At 26.8% G+C, this 21,975-nt stretch overlaps 1 protein-coding gene across 1 annotated transcript in view; it reads left to right on the top strand.

Moving 5' to 3' along the window:
- Positions 1–285: 285 nt before the first annotated feature.
- LOC129989390 (uncharacterized) overlaps positions 286–21,975 on the top strand; it is a 135,255-nt gene continuing 113,565 nt past the window's right edge. The window contains exon 1 of the mRNA XM_056097907.1: positions 286–376. The gene's annotated coding sequence lies outside the window, so the exon portion shown is untranslated. The remainder of the gene's footprint in view (positions 377–21,975) is intronic.

Raw genomic sequence — 21,975 nt, 5'->3', positions numbered from 1 at the left:
ATTTATGAAATTAAATTAGTAGATTTAAAATTATAGATTAAGAAAATATAAATTTTGAAAATAAAAGGTGAAGCTTCTTTTCCCAAGTTAATACTTCTTTCTAAATCTCTCTCTCTATATATATATATATACCTAGAGAGAGAGAGAGTTTGAATAGCTACTCTACAAAAGATTGCGACAAAAACAAGCTAACGCACGTTGCATCGCGTATTTTCGCAATTCAGAAAATAGACACCTGCAACAGCATCGCTTCAGTTTCTTTAGAGTTGAGCAACAAGGTTAAGTCTTCAGATAACTGCTCAGTAAACCTGAGCAGTTTTTTGTAATAATTTTTTCGTCATCAGAAAGTAACGAAAGTGGCTGTAGAAACTTTGAGGTAAAGTTACGCATTTATTAAATCTTTAATAAGCTAAAAAATATTTGTGACAATGTTGAACATTTTTCTTTTTTAAACTTGGTGTGTAAATTCCTAGTTTCTGTGAAATAGTATGAAAAAAAAGTAAGGTTAATTACGCAGTTTATTTTTTCTTTGCAATTTAATATTGAAATGAAATATTATAAAATTTCTTTCTATAATTACCTACGAAAACACTTTCGTTGTTAAGTTTCACCTATTAATAGATTTAATCTCTTTCTCTGTTAATATCTTACTTTTCAATTATGAAAAGCATTTTTTGAAATGAATGGAATGCATAGTTATAAAAAATAAAAGGAAATTAAGTTTAGAATTATATTGCCAAATTTTATTCTCAATCTAGTTATGTTTCTGTTAATATCTTACATTTCAATTATGAAAAGCATTTTTAAAAATGAATAGAATGCATAATTGTAAAAAAATTTAAAGAAAGTTGGGTTTAGAATTATATTTTCAAATATTGTTAGATCTGATTGTAATTAAATTGGAATCAAAATAAAAATTATCATTTTTATCCTCCTAGTTAATTGCATTTGTGTGAAAATTTTGTAATTGGTTTCTGTATTTAACTTGATTGCTTTTGTTTATAATTGAATTTACTGGACCAAATATTTTAACATTAAAAATGGTATATACTATTTTTATTTTACATTTATTTGTTTTAAAGAATTCGTTTGCAATTTTATGGTTCTTGATACTTATTTTTAATTAATGTACTTAAATTACTAAGCAATATAAAAGTTTCAATGAGTAATTTTAAAACTTCATGCATATAATTTTCAGTTTTATATTACTTTTTTTTCTTTGAATTTCCATTGTTTATAGCATATATTATACTATAAACAACTTTCAGTTAATAAGTTTATAGACTATTCCAAGGACGTTTATTGAGTATTTAAGTAAAAATCACATGCTGAATTTGTAAAAAAAAAATTTCTACTACATATTATACCTTACATTACACAAAATAAATATCATCGACACAGTCATTATTGGACGTTAGTTGCAAAACTTTAGTTCGGAACATTTACTTAGAAATAAGAACATTTCTTGATCTTTTAAAATAAAGTATAAATTTAGGTTACTTTCTGTACAATTTTTATAAGTTTTTTTCTTCTATTTTTTTAAAGAATCAAATCTTATATTAATCAAATCGATGCCATTGGTACGTACAATGGAATTTTGAAGATAAAATAGCATGTAGTTCTGAAAATAAGATTGTAATAATACAAAATAAGAATAAACTGAAAATTAAAGTATAAACACTTATTCTTTTAAAGTTCTATTCCTTTCAATGAAGTAGATTTTTATATTTTACTTATTGAAAAAATTACACCAAACGCAAATTAACGTGTCCTCATGTATGTGAAAGAATGAAGAAATGTGAATGAATTCAAAGCTTTTTATATCTGAAAAAAAATATTTCGTTTTGCATTTTGCAATAATTTGTATTCTCACAACGAAGTTAAATGAGACAGATTACTTTTAGGTAGTGATAAAGTTCATGACGCCGGGGGGAGGGGTTGTTTCTCAGCGGAATGGGCGAAGTATGTCGGGAGAGTATGCTCCTGGTAGGGTCACCCAGGACGTGAAGGCCATTCCATTATGTTCAGCTAAATGCAATGCTGACATCAGACAAAGTCAGAATCCAGCCTTTGGTGCCTCTGGGTCCGTGACCTCTTGAAACTGAATTTTAAGCCCTTTTATCATGACTCGTCGATTAGGAGACAATGAACATACTGCGAGGTAGTTCTGCATTGTTTGAAGGCGTTCGGGCTCATGGATCTGGTTTAATGTTACTGTCGACCGAGTGGGATAAGCCACAACATTCCTCGATATTTGTTGACTCTGTTGTTACTATTGCGTATGTTACTTGTCATAAAGAAGAACTGACTGAATTAGCAATTTCAAGACAAGTTTGAGCGTCTCTAGTTTCAGTAGTGCCATCTGACACGAAGTTTACGTTTAGATCCTCACGCTTCACAGCCCTTTTTATGGCGCGGATTTCATACATACATTCCATTCACTCATCTACATATCTTAATTTAAACCTGAATCAGAGAACGGTCACTTGATCCAGACCCTTAGTAGTATTGTCCCGATTTGGAGAACTTTGTGGCTACGACAGATTTATACGTCCAACAGCCACCATCGGCCGATGGGGTTCGAAGAGAGAGCCCTGCCAACTCAGCTATCCTGGCCTTCTGTTTCGGATCGGATTAAAGAAGAGCAATTTTCTTCTCAAATAAAAAAGAAGATAAAATTGCAATTTTTCATTTCTTGCCACCTCATATTAAACAGAATATTCAAATCATTTAATTCGTTTAAACAATAAATATCGTTATTTTTAAGAATATAACTGCAATATCTAATTCATTCATAATTTTCATCCAGAATTAATATGCTAAAAGGGTCTGTTTGATTCGTTTCATCATATTCAATTCCTTGTAAAAAAATCTTTGATTAATCTAATATTTTGTTTTCCTAACTCCTTTAATATCCTTTTATCGTATTAAATTTATCAGTATAAAATCATTCGCTTCTTATTTTTATTTATCCTTATTTAATAAAAGTATCCTTATTAAATTGCTTTAAATTATTTTCTATTAGATAAACAATCAAAGTCTGAAAATAAACATTTTTACAGCAAAAAGTATTCGAAATCGTATTTTCAGAAGCTCTCTTCGACTTTTCATTTTCTGAAAAGTTATTTTTAACATAAGAAAAATTATAAATAAATGTCTCATCCCATAATTTATACATAATCTACTATTTTCGCTCAATACAATACAACCAGACATTATATATCGACACCTAACAATAGACCACATTAGTATAGAATTCCATTTTTTCAGTTGGCAATATTTTTTTTAATTTTATTTAGATATTTTCCCTTTGACAAAAATATTTAGGAAATGAAATTGTACTCGCATACTCGCGCTCATACGAAATTTTATTTTTTGCTAATTTTAGATTGTATTGAATGAATATTTAATAAAAGTTTTCTTGTGTGCTTAAGAAATTTTATAAAACTGAACTTTCAATTAAAAAATGCAGAATTGAAGATATATGCTTCCTTATTGAGTATTTTGATAATTTTCAGTATATAGCCTGAAAATTATTATGTTTATCAGATTTATAAAATAATTTCCAATTCGTTTGCTTAAATTATTTGTGCTTTCTGTATTTTCAAATGCCATTTTCTAGTCGAAAATTTTATCTACTTGTTTTCCCTGTTTCATTAATTGAAATGCAAATTTATGTTTTGATTTTAAATCTTCAAATTATTCTCGTAAAATTTACTATTTATTTTTATGAATGGTAATATCATTTTTCTTTCTTTTAGTAATAAGTTTAGATCGATAATAAATACTATAATTCTATTTCTTTCTATGATATACATTAAAAAAAACTTCATAAATAGCTTTATTTCGGCTTTCATATGACTTAAGAATTATAACAAAAGCATGTCTGTGAAAAAATAGAAAGAATTCAAGAACAAATTACATAAAAATCAATGTATGTATGACGCAAGTACTTTCACTTTTTAAAACTCATACCTTAGAATGATTAAATTTTCTATCATATTGATCTTTATAATAAAGTTTTCAAAATTTATATAGTCGATATTAATAAGCAGAAACATGAACCGATGGTTAAGAGATATGGTAGTGAAAATATTTTTCATTTTGCAATAATAACAGGCGAAAGAATTCTGCCTGAACTGTTATTTTTGCAAAGGATTATAATTATATTTCAAGTGCTGTAATATTTTGTTTTGATTTTTCAGACTTGATTAAATTTCTGTAGGGATCCAGGAAGATTAAAAATATTATTTTAGTAAAATATCAATAAAATATTTTTAAAAAAAGAGATAGATTTTGACAATCTAAATTGAAAATCAAAAATCATATTTTTCTTACACAAATTTATTTTCTAAATAATCTCTGTGTTTATTTATAGTATAATTCCCATTTTAAACACGATTTAAAAATTTAAAAAACACACATGAAAACAAAGGAAGCTATTTGAAGGCAATGAATTAAAAAAAAAGTTATTTTTTGACCCAGTTCTCATTTAAAATATGCATTCCTATATTTGAGAAATAAAAATTATTATGATGTAAAATAAAAGACAACAAAGCATAAAAAACATATTTTTCTTCTTTAGAATAAAAATGACTTAAAATAAATACAATTATAGAAGTGAATTAAGCGTATAAAAATGGTGCAAAAGTGAATTTCAAAGTAAAAATGAGGTATACAGTTATTAAAATTTTGATACTTAATGAAATGAACAACAATTTAAAACTGCCATAATATTTAATATTTGAGTATAAGTTAAATCTTCTTTTCTTGTTGAAATATAAATATGAACTATTTTCGATATTAGTATATAGTTTAAAATTTCTATGATTTTAACTATATACTATAAACACATATATACTATAGTATATATTTCTATGATTGAATTTCTCAAAAAATTACTATAAAAATAACAACAAAAAAATAAAGTCTATTCAAAGAATAATTTAGGAAATTTTTCTATGATTAAGTTTTTTATTATATGGGCTTTTATATTAAAATTGCGCTGAATCTTAGATTTATCGTCTTTATGTTACTATTTATTCAGTTATAAAATGTGTATTTTTTCATTAAACTCAATTCTAAGGACTATACATACATTAATAATTCGTTATATTATCTCTTGTATTTATATTTTTCACTTCAGTAAAAGTAATAAATGTTGATTTCAGTTTTATAATATTTATAGAACTTATTCAATCTGGAAACGTTTACTTTATTTAAAGTTTTATGATATGTGCATTAAAACTGCGGTAAACCGCAGGTTGTCAATTTCAATTTTAAAATGCGTGTTTCTTTTTCATTAGACTCAATTATAAGGAGCTATATATACGTTAATAACACGAGTAACCAATCTAAAGTAAGAAAAAGTTTAAAAACGAAACTAAAATGAAAACGAAACAAAACAGTTTCGCAATCGCAACTAAAATTTATTACCTATTTAAACTAAAACCAAAAAGGAACTTCATAGTATTTAGAGAACGCAATTGCAGCTACTTCTAAAACACAGATGAATTGATACAAAAGTATTAGAATCAAGTTAATAGGAAAAACAAAAAACAAATAAAAATTAAACCAAAAAAATTATTAAAAAATATTAAAAAAAGAATCCGGCCTGAAGATTCCTGATTAACTTGATTCTAATACTTTTGTACGTTAATAACGCGTTGTACATAATTCTTATATTTATATCTTTCATTTCAGTAAGAGTAATGAATATTGATTTCAATTTTATAAAATTTTACTGATTTAAAAATTAAGGAATGGCCACAGAAATAAACAACTGTTAAAAATATCTTTAAAAAATGTGATTGTATTTTAAAAAATAGATAAGAATATAATTACGATAGAAAACATTAGTACAGTTTGCTACAGTCAGAATTTTAAAATTTAAGTAATAGAAATACGCGAAACATAAACAGTAAGACAATAAATTCAACTATGACATTGAAGATACGGCATAGTGAATATATTAATAAGGATTCGAAACACTCGTGTATGAAGTCTGATGGGCATTGCCTTTGTAAGATTAGAAGTTTCCGAGAATCTGATTGATTCGTTTCATGTGATAATAATATTTAATTTGTTTGCTTTTGTTTCATAGCTCACAACAATTTTATTTCAGAGATTTTATATTCAGAAAGTTTCATATAGGCACTGCCTTAAGAAATATAACCATCGATAACAAATATATGTAATTATATGGGAAAAGAATTAGACCAACAACAATTTAGTTTTGTTGCAGCCATTTAATGGATTTTATGCATCATAAAAGGGGCTCTATATAGGTAATTTACATTTGAGACCGGTTAGTTATTTATGTCCTCCAATTTCAAAAAAAGCATCACTTGCAAAGTGTATTGTAATCAGATTATGAAGAGTTCAGAACTTGCTAAAAAGCCCATAGCAGATTATTTGTAATTGGACAACACCTAGACACACAAGTCATACCTTGTGTTTCCTCATATTATTTTGACTTTCACAGTCTTTAAATAAGATATATCAAGATGTAATGCTCTCTATTATTATATTATGTTCTGTGTAGCAATCCTTATGTCCTATACGATGACAGCCCAGTATCTCAAAAGACGTTTTGTAAAATTAATTCCTCTCATGTAGAGGCTGAAAAAATATTTCAGTTTTCCTATGTTAATTTAACTGGATGATTTGAATCTTCCAAAGACCATTCCACTTTTAGATCAATTTAATAAGAAACATGTTCCTCGCTTTTATCCCACCTTGTTCTCTTCAAGGATATCTTAAACCGCGTAGGCCTTAATAGAAGAGATCGTATTCCATTATTAACTTTCCCTGTGAACTATTTTCTTTCATATAACTGACGAATTTAGTTATTTTCGCCTCTGTATCATTTTATTGACCTCATAAACTCGTTCACTCGATAGGTCATAGCACTACTAGAAGAGATAATATTGCATCATTATCTTTGCCTAAGAATTCTTTTCTTACATTTAAATGACAAATTCAATTATTAATTTGGATATAAATATAGTCAGTAATTTAAGAAAAAAAATATTTCACTGAAATTTTCGTTTTTATTTCCTTTATGTACTGTATGCAACATATTACATATAATGTAAAAAGAAACAATTTACTAAAGGTTACGAATTCAGAAAATTATTTTATACGATCTTTTTTCCCGAATTAAAAAAAGTAAGACAACTTTGATGCAGTTTAATCAAGGATTAAAAATTGTAAATCATTTCGTAAAAGATTATAAATTATTATTATTGATTAAATTATTATTATTATCCAGTAATCTATGTGAGGAAATGTATTTAGAATTATTTAGAACTGCGACTAAATGCCTGAAATATTTCACATATAAAATAAAAAATAGCTTAATTGGTATATAATAAATTGATCTAAAAATTTTCCCATTCATAAAATTGGATCTTGATTATATCTGAAAATATTAAATAATATTTTTTTCAATTGAATTTCATTCTCTCTCTTTTTTTTGTTATTCAGTCAATTATTAAATAAAGTTTATCTTGGTTTCTTTAAGAAATATCTTTAACTTCACATTTTACGTGGACTTTATAAGATATAGACATAAAAATGATGTTTCGAAAGCCCAAATTATATTTAATATGGAACTTATCTCTTAAATATGCTGTTTTTAATATTCTATTAGGTGACATCTGTTTTTGGAATACGTTATTGTATTGATTTCCTTTAAGGTCATAGGACATTTAATCCAAAAATACCTGTATTATCGGATTGAATTATATTGTCTATCAATAAATTAACAAATGAGTTTAAACACATGATAAATCGATGCCCTAATAATTTGGTACTGCCATATTTTAAAATTAATGCTATATGTTATTCGATTGATGAAAGATAATAAATAGATATCATCCGTGTGCAGGTGAATTTTTAAATCAGAAATGCTCCAATTAAGCCCAATATTTTTATTTTATTATAATTGATTAATTATCATTAAAAGTGTTAATATTAGTAAAACATGAGCAATATGGTCTACCTTGCAGTTTTCCTTTTTATAAGCTATTTTTATACGGGAGGAAATCTCGTGCTGAGTAGTATTTCTAATACTCTTTATAATTGCCAAAGAAAATCCTCACCTGTTCTTGTGCAAACAGTGTCAACATCTGCTCATGAAGTAACTGCGGGAAGAGATTTTATAAGGTCGAATTCTCCTTCCACTAAGCTTCAAAATATTAGCCAGTGATAGATTAAAAAAATATATATATTTAATGAATGCTGTCTTTTAAAAAGATCACTAAGTAAAATTTTCTGTTTTTAATAGAATTTTCCTGTTTCTAGGATCAAGCTTTAGCTTTAAAGAATATTAGGGGTTTTTTTCTCAAATATATCATGATGAGATGAACTAATGCAGTATTATCATTATAATATAAATTTAAGGTAATAAATTGTTATGAAAATGTTCAAATTCCATATGAAAAAATCTGAACTTTTGAGAGTGAACCGCTAAATTTGTTCATCTGAATTTTATTCCATAATGAAATTTTTTATAAGAACAGAAATCAAGAGGTAAAGTTTAATGGACGAAAGCAAAGTTATTTACAGAATGGGACAAAGCACATAATGAATTTTTATGTACCTTCAGACTTGGAAACATATTAATTGAAATAAACTGTATTTCTTCAATAGACAAACACATTATTGGTAACTGTGCCATTTATTAATATGTTCAGTGCACAATAATAACTGAATTGCATGTTTAGAACTGAAACAAAACTCTTATTAACTATCCTTAACCGAGTCTCCATTCAAAAATTACCATTTTCAGAAGATATTTTTTTGATTCTTTGAACAGGACTTAATATTAATGATTATTAGAATTTTTCTAATATAACGCCATGAGATGAAGCTAAAAATAACTTAAATAACTCTGCTGACATGTTCATTAATTTTTTTTCTGCTTTTGGGACAGGAGTTTTTGAAATAAAAGAATTTTAGGACATATATTTTTTATACGAGAAAAATAGTTTTTAGCAGACATCATAATTAATTAATCGAAATGATAATAAATAAATTGCAATAAATTTCTAATAAATATAAAGAAAATAACTCTTTTCATTTCAGGTAGTAAATCGTAAATTTAAAGTATGGACTCATGTATCATGAAACTTATTAATATACTTTAATCTGCTTAACGTATAGAAAGACTCACTTTCTTTTGTTGAGATTAAATTCATGCATGAACAAGATAGCTCGATATCCAATTGCAACCACCTATTCAATAATACAGGGTATTGCAAAACTAATGGTCCACACTTTAAAGGGCGATAGAATTCACCAAAACAAAGAACTTTCACCATACAATGAAGACAAAGAACCTTTATTTAAAACAAATGCTCAAATGAGTGACCGGCAGCTTCAATACAGGCTTCACATCGGCGATGTATTGAATCCTGCATACGTTGGAATATTCCTGGCATATCACGAACATCTGCAGCTGCTGGGCAAATTCTGGCCACGAGGGCCTCCAATGACCGGATAGGCTTCTCGTACAAGACACCTTTTAGCGGCCTCCAGAGAAAAAAAAAATCTAAGTAGGACAAATTGGGAGATCTGGGAGGCCAAAAGACTGACTCCGGAGGCCAATCCATCTATTCTGAAAGGCAGTATGCAGTTTGTTTTGTACATTCCTGGGAAAATGAGCTGGTGATCCCTCGTGCTGGAACCACATGATGCCTCGGACATTTGTTGATGCATGTTGCAGTAAATCAGGCAACACCTGCTGGAGGAAGATGAGGTACTTTTGACCATCTCTACGATCTGGTAACAGATATGGCCTAATTAAGTGATCGTGGATCATTCCTACTCATACATTCAGGGAGAATTTTTGCTGACTATCACTCAAACTTATACCATGTGGATTTACTGAAGCCCATACATGACTGTTGTGCATATTAAATACGCCATCACGCGTGAATGTAGCTTCATCCGTGAACAGGACAGATGCTGCAAACTGGAGCTGCAGTATGCTCTGTTGCAAGAAGCAACGCGCAAATGTTACATGTTGTGGAAAATCAGTTGTCTGTAAGGCCTGGACCCGCTGGAGATGGTAAGGCCTTTCCTCATTCAGCACACGGCATACCATCGTATGATGGACCCCTTGCTCCTGAGCTATTGATCGCGTGCTTCGTTCAGGCTGGTTGTTCACTGCCTCCAGGTCTGCCTCTACTCGATTTGTCGTTCTCGTGCTCATGGTCGACCTGCATCTTGTCTTCGTCAAGTAATAAACCTCTCTCCGAGATTTACCTGTGTAAACATTTAAATGTTATCCGATCGGGTAGCGCCCGTTCTGATGACGTATCCAGTAATGCCTTACCGCTTCTCTGGCGTTGCCATTCGCACGCCCGTACTTGAAAAGCACATTTGCCTTCTCCAAATTCGAATAGTGTGGCATCTCTAGCGAGGAATAGCGTCAAAATGAAGGGCTCTGTGGAAAATGGATGATTTATCTACATCCTCTTGCGGCATTTTATGGTGAAAGTTGTTTGTTTTGGCTAGTTCTATCACTCCTTGTAGTATGGGCCATTAGTTTTGTAACACCCTGTAAATGCACACAACAAATCGAAATCAGAGGCATTTTCATAGGGGTATGAAAAAGAGGAAATACCACTTATTTTTCTTTTAGTTGTATTGTAGAAAACAATAACTTTTAACTTTGTAATTGATTTTTAATTTTTTTTTCTGAATTTAAAAAAAAATTCATTATACGCACTTAACTAAATGAAGGAACTTATACTTAGCAAAATGAAGGAACAACCCATTTAATAACTTTAAAAAGGATATTTTTAAATTTAAAAAATATTTTATCAGTATTTTTCTAAAGAAAGTAAAAAAAAATGGTAATGATATAGAGAAACATATATAGTTTGACATTTTAGTTAATTTCATAATTTACCATTATTTTTAAAAGTACAAGGCATTAATTAGGATGAGTATCTTTTAAGTTGTTAAAATAATTATTTTCACTAATTAGGATCTTCTAAGAAGTGCGCTTGAATAATTATAAAAGTATCTAAACAGCAGTTTAATTTCTATTAATTTCTATTAAATTTAAGTTTTACTAAAAAATGGAATAAAAATTATTTAATGTAATTACAGAAAAGAATTGTATTTATTCGCAGGGTAATTTTCAGTAATGGTGAAAATAATAATAAAAATTTCAGAGTAATAGCTAAAATAATAATAAAAATTTCAGAATAATGGTGAAAATAATAAAATTTATTATCGAAAATGAAATTAATCTTTCATAACTGCCTTCTCCAATTTCTCTTTTCTGGAAAAATTTTAATTAAAACCCTTTATTGAATATGGATTCCATATTAATTGTTCAACTAGCATAGAGTTTTTCTTTATTTTCTTTTTACCATATGAGAATGAAGAAAAGAATTTTTCTTGTCATTATCTTTTGTTGCACACTCATTTCTCATAATAAACCAATTGATAAAGGAAAATGGATTATCCTTCCATATTTTTTTATCAAATACATTCATGCATGTTTTATTTGTTAACAAATAGCATCAATTAGATCGGTGCTTTTTAATAAAATATTAATAATGTGAATTAGTTTAAAATTTGAAAAGTGTAAGATAAGATTCAAGAATTATATAAAAATATAATTAAGTTTTCACAAAATTATAAAAACAATAATTAATGCATTTTCTTCCCCATTATCTATTTTCTGGCCATCGCTTTGTACAAATTAACAGCAATAAATTCAAAAATATATTATTTTCTTGAATATAAAATTAATTGATATTTCTCATTGTTATCGCACTTAATGTTTGTGTAGAGGGTGAGAGGATTAAGATTGTTCTTTATTATTAGGACCCCCCAAAGCCGTAGATAGATTTCTCAGATTGTTTTAAAGCATTTGACTGTGGAAATAGTTTTTTAGAATATATCAGTTAATCTTAAAAGGCCGAATATTCAGATATACATATTTTGCTTTTCTTTATTTAAAAAGTATTAAAGTATTAACAGAAAAATGATATTATCTCTTTGATTCATCCAATGGAATCATACTAAGAGAGAGAGAGAGAAGAAGAGAAATAACATTTGAAATAGAAAATAAATCAATATATTAAAAATATATTTAAAGAAATTAATAAATATACTTTGAAATTTTTTTAAAGTAATCAATTTACATTTTAAAATAAAATTTCAATCATAACTTATGTACGAATTTATAAAAGTATACTTTTTATTTTAGTTTATACAATATATTCCAGTTTTAAATGTTGAAAATTTATAAAAAAATATTAAATTTGATTAATTATTAAATTTATTAAAATATTAAATTATTATTACTTTATTTAAAGCATTTGACTTGGGAAATATTTTGTTTTTAGAATATAGAATTTAATATTAAATGCCTAGTATTCGCATACATAATTTTTGATACTTTTCTTTGTTTGAAAAGCATTAAAATATCTAACACAAAGATAATACTGTCTTTTTAATCTATTCACTGTATTTTATACTAATAGAGAAAGAGAGAGAAGAAAGGAAAGAAAATTTGAAATATAAAATAAATAGTTAATATTAAATTTAGTCTAACTGTTAAATTATTAAATAAATTAAACTATTAAATTATTATCATTACTTCTTTTAACAATTTAACTGTGGAAATAGTTTGATTTTAGAATACACAATTTAATATTAAAAACAGAGTATTCATGTACATATTTTATTAAACTTTTCTTTATTTGAAGATCATTAAAATATCTAAAAAAAATAATATTGTCTCCTTAATTCATCAATTAGACTTCAGATTAAGAGAGAGAGAGAGAGGTGGGGATGAGTGGAAAAAAATTTTGAAATAGAAAAAAAATCAAATTTTTTAAAATAATATTTTGAAAGAAATTTAATAAATATACTTTGAAAATATTTAAAGTAATTAATTTACATTTTAAGTTTTGAAGCAAAATCTTAAGTATAGTTTATGCACGCATTTATAAAGATATAATTATTTTTATGAACAAAATAGTCTAATTCTAGATTTTGAAATTTTATTAAAAAACTATGACATTTTATTTTTTATTAAATCAATAAAGTTGCATGATTTATTTCTGCTATAAATTTCAGTAAAAGAAGAATTTTCAAGAAAAATACATTGAAGTGAAGGAACAAGAGACAGAACTTGTCGAGACACGAGAGAGAGTATATGTATATATATACTTCAGGTGATGGTTAAAATATCTTGAGCGGCATTTATACTGTCACGTAAAGTAATTTGTGGGCTACGACGGCAATTTTTTTCTTCTAAAATGCGTTCAAAACTGAAAGAAACTGAACAAAGAGGTTCTTGTAGAATCCCCCAGACATTTCATTTCTTACTCTGCTCAATATTTCAGCTATTATCTTGCAAAAAATGACTGCAATTTTCCATATAGGGAAAAATACGTTACGTGCTTTATGCATTAAAAGAGAAGAGATTTTCATCAAAAGCTAAGAACAAAAATATACCAATTTTGTAAGCGCAGATTATTTGGAATGAGAAAAAGGAGTTTTAATTTTTTCACAATGACATATATTTGTTTTGAAGCCAGCCGCGTGTTTTCAGCAATAAAAAGCATAAGTATGCGAATATGTAAATAAATGGTGCAAACAAAATATAATTGATTATTGCAATCTCGGTCTTATTTTTTCTATAAAATATTTTTGTTGTGAAAGAAAATTATGTTGCATATATTTTTGGGATCAAGTACAGAAAGATACTACTTCAGACATCTATTAGAAGTACACCTTTTTTTTCTAATATAACTGATTCACTGATTGAAATAAAAGTAAGACGAAATCATTTACGTTGGGCCAATTGAGATTCGTTGTTCTAAGCTGAGTGTTTCTAGGTTTATCAAAATCTTGATAAGCTTGGTTTTAGCTAAAGAAGCTTGGTTTAACTTAGTGATGTCAGCCTCTTATTTTAAAGCAACGTTATCTTGTAACCTCGTAATCATGTCCCAACATCAGATGATGAAAAATACATTTGAGCTGGCCTTTTTTCTCCAAACCTTCCCATAATACCAGCGAGGTTCACACGTAGTTATAATGATTTAAAATGTATAAGTAGCGGGTTAAGGTATACAATATTCACAAAATGAGATAGATTATGTTTTTGTAGAGCTGCGGAAGAGTGAAATTACCTTCTGTGAAATCGCAAAAGTGACTCTGCATGTGTAATTGTGTATAATTATTGTCAATAATATCTTCAGAAAGACAATAACTGAAGAATTCTGACTTTTAACGGGCACAGTGATATTAGTGGCAATGTAGATTTTAGAATTCAATTGAAATACTTAGAAAATTGGATTACTTCTTGTATTTCAAATATATAGTTTAAACAGCGCTCACATGAGGCCAACTACTACGCGCATTTACAGGTCACACCTACCTCAGGAATACTAGGTGATCCCAAAGAGACATAGCAAATGGTTGTCTCATCTGGAAAATTATTTACCATTGTCCCATTGCTATCACATGATCTTCCTGAAGTAGGCATGACCTTCTACTGCGTGCAATAGTTGGCCACATGTGAAGTTGCTTTGCAATGAAACAATTGTGTTATGAATAAAAAATGCTTCTATCACGGTATTAGAAATAATGGAAATAACATGCATGAAATGTTTTATTGAACATTCTTCATCGCAAATACAGCAGAGAATTTCTGAAAATTTTGGATTTTGGTCAACAAGCTTATAATAATCCCGATGGTCCTAAATGTATAGTAATGTCTCAAAATGTTAATTCAATTAATTTTTAAGAAAAACATTTATAAAGGTTATTGAGAAGCAATTAAATCCGGTTTTAAAAGTCGGTTACATTTACAATGTGTATTTAGTACTAAGTTTTTGAACTGTAATCCTTTCAACAGTCACTTAAATACTCAGTGCACGATGATTAAATGTTTAACTGGCGTCTACATTTGGTGCCTTCGTCAGTTTAATTACATTAGCCGTTGAAAAGAATTCCTGAGCATTTATTATTTATAACTCAACTTTATTTATACTCAATATTTATACTTTGTTTACACTGTATAAAATGTATTACACAATTTCCTCTCAACGAGAACTACACATGATTGTTGAGTTTCTCATACAAGAAATGGTTAATTCATCGATAAAGTGATTTGATAATCTATGGAAGTGCATCAATATTGTAAAACGCGATTAAAGTTTCAGTTTAACATTTAATAAAAAAATTAAATAGTTCTTAATATTTTTTGCTCTTGAAATATAAACACATAAGAACTTGAAAAATTCCAAGCCACCAAGCTAAGGAAGAATGAAATGGTATGAAAAGCTTCAAAATATTATCTTATAAGTTACACCCAATTGCACATAAATTATCATCTACTTGAAGATTAACACATTTTTCATTTATCTACAAAATTCTTGGCAGCTATAATTCTAATTAATAAGGAAAAAGAAAAATTAGGATTATAAATGCATTTTGGTAATTTACGAAAATGGAAAGAAATTTTTTAAAGATTTCAATAGAGAGAATACATTCAAAGATTATATTTTTCTTAAACAACGTATTTCGTCATGTCAAACTGCACAATGGAATTTTTCAGATTGTGATAGGAATGAAAGCCGGAACGGTGAAATTGATTTTCTCCTGAAACTACAAATATGTTTTTGAATTCCTTAGTTGAAGCATTATTTATTTTATAATTTATCTCACATTTTGAACTTCATAATAAGCTTCCAATAAAGTATTTTAATTTCTATTGATGCATCTTAATCCATTTATCTAAAACAAAAGAAATGAAATCAATTATGCTACATTAAGCACAAATACGTGTTTAGATATTACGGAATAGCTGAATATTTTTAAAAAGATTTTTAAATTTGTTAAAATAATTAGCCTAATTCTGTAATGTGAATGTTTTATAATTCGATATTTGAATGATTTATCTAGATATTTAACTTTTCTATATTGCTTTTAGATTTATTTCAATTCATTAAGTGCAAATTCAGTTAAACTGCCTTGCAAATTTCAGTTATTTCTTTCTTTGTTACTCTTAGAATCACCAAAATATAACAAATACATTTAAATTTCTAATTAGAAATTTAAAGAAAGACCTACTTAAAATGCATGAGAACAGAAAGACTTAAAGTGCATTAAAATAAAATCTTGCAATTATTATATAATGTTTCGAATGTTTCTGATGCACAAAATGACTCTTATTTGAGTAAATCATTTTAGACATAAGTATAAACCTAATAATTGAGAAATAATTTCTTTGTTTGTAAGCTTGTGTTACGTGGATAATATTATTACTGATATTATACAAAAGCATTGTTAACAAGATTAGTAACTTAATAAGCTGAAGTCACTTATTATAATGATTCTAATAAATGATTTTTATGTTATCTCCGTTTTATGCAAATTAGGTTTTCAGTGTTCTTGTAATATCTCACTTCATTTAATTTCGTTCCAAGCATCTTTTGACGATATTAAGTTTTATTAGAAATTATATTACTAATTTAAAACATTTAACTTAATTACTTTCCTTGTCAATAAAGTTTTTACGGATATGAAATATTTACTCTACTTACTTTTTATGTCAGAACAATCTCCACATTTCAATATTCCAGCTTTATTAAATTATAGCAGTGATAATTTCAAGTTTTTGTTCTTTTTCTCTTTTAATCTCTTTTATATATGCGTGTAGTCTAGTTTACTTATTTAAAGCAATATTCAGTTTAGGGGATATATAACTTATAAAAAAGTCCAGTAAAAATATTATAATTAGTTTTTACTTTGTCCCAAGAAATGTAACTATACACCACCATAACGAATCTTATACGTCCATAAACCAGCGGGACGGTTTCCATTTATTATGCTTGACTAATAATAAATCATGAGATTGCAGAAGGAAAAAAGTTTTAGTTAATTTTAAAGTGAAAAGGTAGGGTTGAAAAATGTTTTCCGTCTGCTGAAGGTTCTGTAAATCTCACTAGATGGATTTCATTAGGTAAAATAATGAAACTTGACTTCAATGGATAAGTTGTCCATTACGAGGTAAAACCACTTTGATAATAGCTCAGCAAATAATTGCCAGTAGACTGTTCACAATATGTGTTGTACTCTAGCAAGATGTTGGAGAAATTGTTTAAATAATGTCAAAACTTTGACAAGAAATGTGTGTTTGTTACTGCGAAAATATTGTTTTACATAGTTTCTTATAATTTCTAGTGTATGTATAAATAGATATAAATGTCTTTTCCAAGCTGACATAACTATCCGTCTTATTGTTCCATTGAAGTAATGGCACAATCAAAACTGGGGTTATACATCCATAGTAATAACATAACATAATATATTTATTTAATTCAAATATTTTTTAATTATCCTTTCAAATGCTTTCTATATGAAAATGATCTAAAAAGGCAAAAAGGGTAAATAACGAGATTAAATTAATTATAATATAAATATTGGATAGGAATTAAATAAAAAGTGCGGTGTAATGGTTTGATATTCAAAGGTGATGGACTTTAGAAACCATATCGGCGTTGATTAATCATTGAAATATATTTTATAGATGACGTCGATTTAGATGAAAAGGACGAGTTTGAAGATAACAGACGATGATGCATTTGATGCAATAAGATGGCATCATGACCATGGGAGTTTGGATAACTATTTTCGGCCCCGTGTAACACGTCCCTGTGTCAAGGTTTTTAATTTTACTTTAATTTTTTGTTCAGAGCACTTTTAACATATATAAAAGTATTTTATCAATATGTAAAAAAAATGTAAAACTAATTAAACTTTTGTAATTTATACAATACTGAAAAAAAAATTCCTCTGTTTCCTCTATAAATACTTGTTTACAATATTTTTTTTTTCTGTTTTGAAGTAATATTATACCGATTTTTTTTGCATTACCTAGAATATAAAATAAATGCAAGTTGTGTTTCCAAACTAATTTGTGTATTTCCTAATCTACTACTGCTTATACTAACTGTAGATGTGCCAAGGAATATCAAAGGAAATGAGAGGCTTATAAATACATAGCCTCTCATTTCCCTAAAAAACTCGTTTTATGTACCTTATGAGGTTGCATTAATGTCATTTCGCAAGACGCTGTTACTCTCAAAAAATGGTAGTCTCTTGAGTTACCAAAGGGATCAAGAAAAATAATCTTATGTCGGAATTTTTATAAAGCCTTTTTTCTTTTGTAATGAAGAACAAAATATAGTCTAGGTTCATCTATTTTACATTTCCTGTCAATATCGATTACTTCAAATGATAACAAAAGTTAGCGTTTATTAAGGAACACATGGTAATAAATATATTGGTTAAAAAGATACCTGACAATGACATTTTCTACAATGTTATTCTGATTTGATCAGATATAATGGTACATTCTACATTATTATAATCCGGTATAGATACAGTTTAAATCTATGTAGATTTATTACAGAATTGAGCTTATTACAGTAATATGCTAAAACTAACCACGGAAAAGAATCCCCAGTTTTGAGGTAGCTTTGCACCAAAATTTTGTAAACATATTGACTTTTTACTAAATTATTATATGAATCAAATTTTGCTTAAAAATATTTTTCCAAAGATTACCCATTATGGAGACAAATCAGTAAATCTCTCTTTGAGTTATACATGCATTTAATCTCAAAATTCATTTTGAAGTAAAAAAATGGGTATAAAATTTACTCCATATTATGGTAGTCATGTAGTATCAAAATAAGGAAGACAATTTTATTCAAAATTTATTTAATTTTCTTGATTCTAATTATTAATAAATATTGTAATCAATTCATCTTCTGTATTATTAAGAATTTCTTGTTTCCACAGAATGATTATAATGAAAGAAAAAAAAATATTGAGGCATGAAGATGCATTATGTTTTTGAAGAATACATGCGCGATTTTTTATTTGCTATTTTTGGGAAAGCTTTTAATGCAGAAATTCATGCTATTTATTTTTAAATGAATAAAATCCTATAAAGTTCTTGAATCGGAGAATTCATGGATATTCTGAAACACAATCAGAATTTTTCCGGAACAAAAATAGATTTCCATTACGAATAAAATTTAGTTTGATTAATGCAAAGAAGGGCATTGCATTCCTTTGACTTAATGAAATCTTTTGTTGCATTTCTGATTAAATTATCGAATCGTTTAGAATTTATTTTAGTACAGAAAATCAAATGGAAAACTGATTCGTCGAAATATTCTTTCTTTACGAAATAGTTCAAGTGCTTTTCCCCGAATAAATTATTTCTGAAAGAATTGCAGCCCATAAACAATATAATACTATTTTTTTAAAGGTAATAAAAAAAAACTAATCTATTCAAAAGAAACAGAAAACTCGAATTAAAATTAAATTACAAAAGAAATCCTATGATATAATAAACCCATGATAAATTTTATCTGAAATTACAAGGAATAGAGAAAAAAAAAGATGCTACATGGTAAAATGTATCCAATGCTGGCTTTCTAAAACATTTTATTAAATAATTAAATATTAATAGAAAAAATAAATTATTAGGACACCAAATAAAAATGAAAATACAGTAATTCTATAAGGTGTATAAATCTGAAAATGCTGCGATTCATAGAATTTTGTTATTAATTTTTCTCTAGGAAATGTAAATCAATTTATATTGGTTTGAGAGAAAAATGTACTTCGCTAATTCAATTCTTCATTCATATCTTAAATTTAAAAAAGTAAATATTCAACAGTAAAATTAAACAGTGAATCAATATAAATTATAAATAATTTTCGATAAAAATTTATATTATAGAAACTGCGACATTGATTATTCATATTTCTAATCTCCACTGCAATTTGATTCCACAGAACTTAATTTTCGATTATAAATGTATTTCATGTTTGGGCAGAAGATAGATATTCTTTCTATGCTCGATGCGTTAGATGAACATATCTTAATTTTGAATGATTTATTTTATTTATAAATTTTAAAAGTTGATTAAAAAGTGTAATTTGAGTAAGTGAAAGAAATATTTTAGAAAAGTAAAGAAAAGAAAAAAAAAAAAAAAAAGAAGGAAGAAAAAAATTTTAAAATTAGATGAAAAATGAAAGTTTATCTATTCATTTATTTTGTTTCCCTCAATTTTTTCAAGTCTCTTAATTTCAAAAATATTGGATAAACTATTAGTATTGATTTAGAAATATAATTTTATTTTCACTCTTAGAGGTTTTATAATCCATATTTTGGAAGGACCGTTGATAATGAATATATTAATGCACATAAAAAATTTCTGCATTACATTAATTTATGTCAAATATCATTTTTTCTTTTCAAAATACGTTATTACAATTCTATTTGTCTTGTTTCCGTTATTTTATTCTTACCACTATTCTGAAAAAAAAATGAGTTTCTTGTTGTTATTTTTTTTTTTTTGTGAATTATATACAATAATCTTTTATGAATTGAAATGTCAGTAAAATATTGAATCAGTAATTTCTGAGAGTGCAATTACCAAACTATTTACTGTATTAACAGCTATAAAAATTATACAGAAGAAGAAAATTATATCAAATTATGTTACAGAATATTTTACTATCAGTTTCTGAACATCTAAGTCGTTATTAAAACTTAAAATCTCTGTATGTTAAGAGAGTTTATTGAAACATTTAAACTATAGTAGAATGAAAGAATAATAAAAGTAAATAATATAAAATTTGACTTCAAGTGATTTATTTAACTATAATTTGCTTTTATTTCCTGTAATTTAAATGTCAGATAGATAAAATATACTAATAATCAAAAATATGCAATACTTACAAAATAAATCAAACTTTTTGAAAAAAAAGTATGGGAAAATTAAAAATAAGATGTATGGAAACATTAAATCGACTTTGTGCTGTAAAGCAGTAATTCATTTTCTAAATTGAATATATACTTTGGTACAAATGGGGAACATTATATGTAAATAATTTATGAATGAATAAGCAATAAATATAATTAGAAAACATTTACGAAAAACGATTCCTAAAGAGAGTTATGTTCCATTCGTAGATATTAATTAAAAAGTTTTAACATTTCGCTAATGAAATTTTCTATATATATGTATTAAATCGTTATATATATAAATATTAATCTAGATATTAAACTGTTTATACATTTTTTTAAATATTTTAGTCCATTTTTTATTTTTATTTTTGACTCGTAATATTATGTTTAGTCTTTTGGTGTTTTTATTGTTATATATGAATTTGGGGACATTGTGACAACTGAAATCTGAAATGCAGCATTGCAGAATTGTTTTATATCATTTAGGTATTTCTAACATTTGATTTATTTCTTTTGTTCATTCATTTAACATTGTATTATTTTAATTCAGATTAAACTAATTTTAACTTGGCTAGCTTTTAAAAATATTTGATTTTTAAAATCAGGGTCGAATTTTTGTACATAGTCAATAATATAGATAGTTAGTTTCAATAATTTTGGAATTCCAATTCTTGGAATTTTTCTGTATTTTCTTAAGTTTTATGCATTTATTCATTTATTTATAATTATGTAAGGATTTTTTTTTTGTACACTCCTTTGTGTTTCTGAAGTTAATTCAATATCATTTCTTATAACTTAAGGTGTTTATGTTATTTCAAGATTTATTGATATTCAGGTCTCCTATTAACATCTTTTCCTTACCAATTTTAGATCAAATATTCAATTGTTACCGATTTTTTTTAGTTATTTTCAACTATTCTCCTTCTGTCGATTTTAAACATAACATATTCACTTTTTTCATTCGATATCATTCATTGATAAATATGCTTTAAACATTGAAAAAACAATTTTATGTACGACATTTCGTAAATTTGACGTCAGTATTTTGAATTATTTCAGACTTGTATGGAAAGCTTTTCAGTTTAATGAGGGAAAGGAATATTGAAAAAAAAATAGCTTGGAAGTAGTCACAGTTAAAAAAAAATATTGCAGAAAAGAAA

This window comes from Argiope bruennichi, chromosome 2 (genome assembly GCF_947563725.1).
Source record: "Argiope bruennichi chromosome 2, qqArgBrue1.1, whole genome shotgun sequence".
In the NCBI taxonomy this organism is placed as follows: domain Eukaryota; kingdom Metazoa; phylum Arthropoda; class Arachnida; order Araneae; family Araneidae; genus Argiope; species Argiope bruennichi.
Note: the sequence above shows the minus strand (reverse complement) of the source record. Positions and strands in the feature narration are given on the sequence as shown.